We start from the raw sequence: 6098 nt of genomic DNA on the forward strand, positions 1-6098 counted from the left end.
TTGATTTAATTATAACTTATTCTAAAAAATAATTTATTTGGAGAAATATGTGTTTGATTTTATTAAAAATAAGAAACTCAAGATTAAATTAGTTGTCAACTTATTTCAAATTTTGATTAAATTTAGTCAATTTATTAAATTCGACCTTAATTGAATCGACTTGGTCACAATTGCAATACAATTGACAAATTGATTTTCAACATGGTTAATATTTAAATCCTATTGACTAAAACCCTAAAATAAAGATATTTAATAAATAGCCTAAAACTAATTTACCATTTCCCTTTTAATTTCAACACCACCCCTAACCAGCCCAACATTGCAACAACACTGCTCAGCTCAACTCCTATCTATCTGACCCAGACCATATCTGCCTATCACATCTTCTCAACAACAACAACCTTCAACACACAATACATCATAGCGTCCAAACTCCAAACAATGACAACAATGAAATCCCGATCAAAAGCCAGAAACAATAGCAACCTCAATAGCTTCGATCGATCCTAGCCCCGACCCGATGAAAAACCAACCTCAACCCGTTCCTTTTCCCCTCGTATGAGTCGCGTGCTCCCCACGCAATGGTGTACCATAAAAAGTCCAAGAACATTCTAGAAACTGTGCCAAGGTGGTCTCCCAACGGAAAATTTGTTATTTCTGGGATGGATTTGTACGAATTCGTAAAGAGGTGTACGAATTTCACTGGTTTTAAGGGAATTTCAATTTTCCCCATTCCTATTGGTCAAACCCATTCAAAATTCTCCAAAAAAATCCAAAATCATCACAAGATTAAGGGGGAAATTTAGTTATCATTCAAAATTTGGAACATATTTCAATTGGCCATCCCGAAATTGCCCCCCATTTTACTTTTTCCCACATCGATTAAACACTGAAGGGGGAGCCTAATCTTCTTCTATAGAAGTGACTCAAAACCAGAAGAAAGATAAGTCTCGAGTGGTTAAAAAGATCTTTTGAGCAAAGATAGTCTCTTCTTAGTAAAAAAAAAGATTTTGAAAAGTTGGTCGGCTAATTGGAGGTTCACGAGTCGACGACGATTATCTACGGTGGTGGTAAACTCTAACAAAGTTCAAAGTATCGTTTTGCTGCCCAAGAATCGGTTAGTCTTTTATTTTACTTTTCTCATATTGTTGCGTTGTAACAGTCATAGTAGTTTGATTAGTAAATTATGTGCAGGTAGTCGTTGCTGTAGAGGCTTTGAGAGCCTTAGGGTATCGCGAAGAGGATTGCAATTGTTGTTTGAGATGAGAAGTTTGTCATTCTTGATTTGACGATCTTTAGTTAGTTTTTTAAGTTCACCTTTCTGCTTTGGATGATATTTCTTTTGGCATAAAATCTGTGTTCATTATGTTCTTTCGATTTAGCATAATCGTCATCTCTAAATTCGATACTTTCAATCAAATGTATGCCCATTTTGCTTTAATCTATTTTGTCATAGCTTTAAGTTTTGATTGCCTCTTTCTAGCTTGAATTTCCTTTATTTCTGTTTGTTCATGGATAGATTTGACTTTAATTGTTGTAGTTTGGATTAGTTTCTTCAAGTTTAATCGACATTGTAGTATCCTTGTTTTCTTTGGGTCAATAGTAATTGTCGTCTAAGCGTTCCTGGACTCTAATTGACAAATAGTAGTAATGGACCCCTTTAGGGTATTTAGATATTTCAATTTATTGACTTGTTGAGAAAGGATAGAATAGGCTTTAAGCGACTCAAAATTTGGCATTTTACAATGTTCTTTTCACTTAGCCTACTCTATTTTATTTAAGTAGAATCGTCTCAGTTTGTTTGAATGAAGCAGATATGTAGCTACCCTCGAGCTGTTCAGCTTTTTCTGTACAAAAATTTTCTAGCTTCTCTTGTTTTTGATGTATTGATTTTCTTTGTCGTTGTGGTCGTTTTCTGAGAACTCGTATGTGATAGAAAATCTAGCATGCTTACGTCTTTAGTGCAAACTGGTTTATCGTTGTTGTAAGTAAAAGATGCATTTTCAGATGTTCCATGTATGATATAACCTGAAACCTTGGTTTAGTATAATACTTTATTTTTTTTACAAATTAAAATCCTACTCATATATATATTGACTTACTTCTCTAATTTGTTTTGTTAGAACTATTACCTAATAGTTTGAAGTGTTTAATGCTAATTCGGTATATTGAGTCCCTTTCTTGACAGTGTGCTGATGTGATAAGAATATATATCTTTGCCATGGTATGGTAATTAAGGGGGTCTTTCTTTGTAAGTCTTTTTCTCAATACACGTTGTTGCTTATGCATATTAAGTCTCTACGATGTTTTAATTAGTTTAAAGTGTGTTGTTTCTACATATCTAAATTGTCATTCCAATTTAGTTAGGAAGATGGCACATGTTTTTGCCTTTATGATCTGTTTTCATCATTTTATAAGGAATACTGGAATATAAGACCCAACCCTTTTTGCATATACTCTTTCTTTGTTTAATTGATATGATTGTGTCTTTTTATGTCCAATCCGTTTTTGACTATCTGTTAGGATCCCAGTTACTTAGTGTATATTATTAGCACGTATTAATTCTCTTTATATTCTTTCCTGAGTCGGTTATGTATTAACTACATTTAAATTTCTTCTGTTTTAGATGAACTTGTAAGTTTGAATCGATACGAATGTCTTACTATCTTTAATCGACTTTTGATTATTTAAGATTATAATACGTTGCCATTTTTAGTTAAATCCACATTAGTTTTCGTCTAGTTTTTCCTCTCTTTGATGGATTTTGTGTTAACTAATTTGAATTTTTTCGTGGTTGGCTATGTGTTAATTTTACTTCTCTTTCCCTTCGTTAATCATGTATTAATGTTCTTTATCTTTATTGTTTTGCATGAAAACCCGTTGGAGTCCAAACAGACTCGCTGCATTCCACAATAGGCCAATGAGGCCCATCTTTTGAGTCAAGCCCGAAAGAAAGTCTAACGTCTGTTACATAGCGCGTGGATAAGAGTTGTCAAAAGAAGAAGAATGGGTTAAAGTCCCATTTTTTGAAGTAGCCAAGAGAATTGAAAGTCTCATTTTATTTCTTATTGTTGTCTTTTTATTATTCGTTTATTTTTTCCATTATTTATTTATCTGGGCTTCGAAGCTAAATTTATAAATTAATACAGGTGAAGCAGGTTGTGGCCAAAAAAGCTCAAAAATATAGTTTAGGATAGATTATGGGCTAAAGCCCAATATCTAGATTAGGACAGGTGAAAATGAGCTTAGATTAGGACAAGTGATGAGTGATGATTTTTACCACTTATTCTCACTAAACATTTGTGTTCATTACCTTGTTTTTAATAAATGAATTAGACATATTCATGAGTAAATGCACTAATATCCATTCTTTGAGGGCATAGAGTTGAGGAGATCAAAAGATGTGGATAGGGGCTAAAATGATCAAAAGGGAGCAAAGAAGAGTGCAGCAAAAGACCTGGACTATAGGTCGCGGTCAGCATAATGCGGTCGCGGCCACGAATAGCCATGCGCAATCGTGGTTCAGCGAGAATATGCCCAGGGGTAGATCTGTAAAAGTACTTAAACGCATCTCAAGCCATATTTAAGCAAAACCTCATTCTTCTTTAGGTATTGCTTTGCTCATAAGATATTTTGAACTCAAGACTTGAAACCCTAATAGTGCAAGTGTGTAATTAACTTTGGAGGCTAAATTTCTTAGGATTTTTGTGAAGAATGAATGATTTGGATAATCCTTATGGTATATCCCTCTTTACTTTCTTCATGAGTAACTAAGTAATTTATTTTTGGGATTATGTTGAATAAGAGTGTAATTGTGTATGGGTGTTGTTGTGTTTACATGGATTTTAGTTGTTGAGTATAGATTCCACCATTGCTTGAGCTTATGGGTTGGAATTTGATGGGTGAAAACCCTAAATTTTCAAATGGGTTTGATGAGTGAAAGCCCTAAACTCTAGAAATCCTTTATCATCCTCGAAAGAGGGTTAGGGGGACAAGGCAATAGTGGAGAATTGAGCCTATGGTTTGCTACCTTTTGCAATATTATAAATAAGTGTATTGGGTGAGTAAATCATGTTAAGAGCATCATCCTAGAAATAGGGATGCTTGATTGAGGTTTTAGGTGATTATGAAAATGTGTACACTTGTTAGGTACTCGAAAGAGCCAATGGGTGAAATCATTGTGGTTTTGTTCAAAGATTGACCCCAATGATCTTTGACCAAGCCTATCCTTTAGTTAACAACCAAATTTCATGATGAACCAACATCAACCCACATGCATTACCTCTAGGTAGACATAATCCCAAGATTTCCCCCAAATCTTGAATTCTAAGTAAAAGTTTCATTCACCTAGTGTTTGTTAACGTTTGTTGCGAAGAGTTTTCAAACAAATCTCCCCATTTTATTTCACATGTCATTTTTATTAGCATTCCGGGTAATCTTGTAGTGATTTGAACACCCATAGGGCTTGAAGTCTATAAGTTCACTCCTTCAGATTCGATCCCAATTCAAATTGGGTTACTTGACAATGGCAGCCTCACCCCTAATTATGGGAGTGAGTTGAGCGTTATCAACAGGGTTGATGGATTTGGGCTTAAAAGCCCGAATCATTTATTTCTTCCCCTTTTTTTTTCAATGCTTATTTCCTTTGTGTTGTTTCGAACCTAGTTAAACCCCCTAACTAAGTCGCTAAAAGATTGGTTTTCCATAAACTTACTAAGTATTCCTTAATCAACTTTGTTTCAACAATCGACCTTTTTTTTTAGGTGCCTTGAAAACCTTCCTAAAATATTAATGAAAACCGCTTACCTAGAATTTATAAACTTAAATGATGATTTTTATGTTTGAATCATTTAAAGGTTTTCTTATTTTTCCCAAATAAATTAAGTGGCGACTCTAAAAGTCATATTTCCACAAAAATAAAAATGGCGACTCTGTTGGGATCTTTAACCAGGTTCTAACCAAATGTTTGAATTTATATTTTTACTAACTGTTTAAACTATTTACGTGCTTATATGTTTTAATTCTGTAAAATTTAATTATTCCATTTCATGACATAATTCCGCATGATGATTATTAAACTGTTTTAGGGTTTCGTGGATGTCCCGACCCCTGTTGTTCAACTCCAATTAAAGTGTTTGAAATACGACGACTTATTAGCACGTGAAGCATCTGATGGTTGTTCATATTTTCAAACCCAATTCATCTACTGGGAAACCTAGTTCAAACCCACTTTATACACCTAGGATAGAGCGAAACCCAAACCCTCTTTTAGACATAAAACTAGGACAATCCAATATCTGATGGGACATTGAGCCTATTAGAACTTGACTTATGTCTGTTGATCTCGAGTCAATTACAGACGAATCATATTTATGTTTTGAAGAAAATTCATGTTTGTTTAATCCAATCCATTATCTTTGGGGGTAGGGGAATGCTCATCTTTGTTTGCTTTCATGTAGGAATGGCCCAACCGCACCCTTGCAAAAAGTTCAAGATAATTATCGGACCTAAAAACTTCCTAAAAATATGGTGGGATTATACGAGCGGAAAAGAGAAAAAGATTGTTAGGACATATATCGGGCATTTTCCTTTGCTCATAGAGATGGACGCTTGGCCCGAAATGATTCGTGTGTTGAAGACCTTTTGGGATGATCAGAATATGGTGTTTCGCTTTGGAGATATTGAATTGACCCTATTATTGGAGAGGTGTTGATTTGTTATAAGAGCACTGATAGGTGTGTCAAGAGAAAAAGCACACCTGATAAGAACATTCTCGTCCCTATTGTATGGGACCATCAAGAGATCAAGAAGGCCTTTTCAATTGATGATGACACCTGGTTTGGAGAATGTGATGGGGCAAATATATCTTTTCGTGAGTTGTATCATCAGTTTGGAAGGTATAATGCTTTTGAAAAGTTCGGACATAAATTTGAATTAGAGGCAAAATGGAAGGAACGAGAGCATTTGCATTTGCAGTAGGTCTACTTAGAACTATGGTATTCCCACAAAGGGAAAATGGCACCATTCACCCCAGAGTTATTACAGTGACACACACACTCTTCTATGGAATATGGTACGGTTCTAAAAAAGTTTTCCAT

The 6098-nt window shown here is 34.7% G+C and overlaps 1 long non-coding RNA gene across 1 annotated transcript; it reads left to right on the top strand.

The window, feature by feature from the left end:
- Positions 1 to 282: 282 nt before the first annotated feature.
- Positions 283 to 3742, top strand: LOC124889330. Its single transcript, XR_007048237.1, has 2 exons — positions 283 to 1117; positions 1195 to 3742. It is a non-coding gene; the product is annotated as an uncharacterized LOC124889330 (long non-coding RNA).
- The last annotated feature ends 2356 nt before the right edge of the window (positions 3743 to 6098 follow it).

Source organism: Capsicum annuum, chromosome 12 (genome assembly GCF_002878395.1).
Source record: "Capsicum annuum cultivar UCD-10X-F1 chromosome 12, UCD10Xv1.1, whole genome shotgun sequence".
NCBI classification, from domain to species: Eukaryota; Viridiplantae; Streptophyta; class Magnoliopsida; order Solanales; family Solanaceae; genus Capsicum; species Capsicum annuum.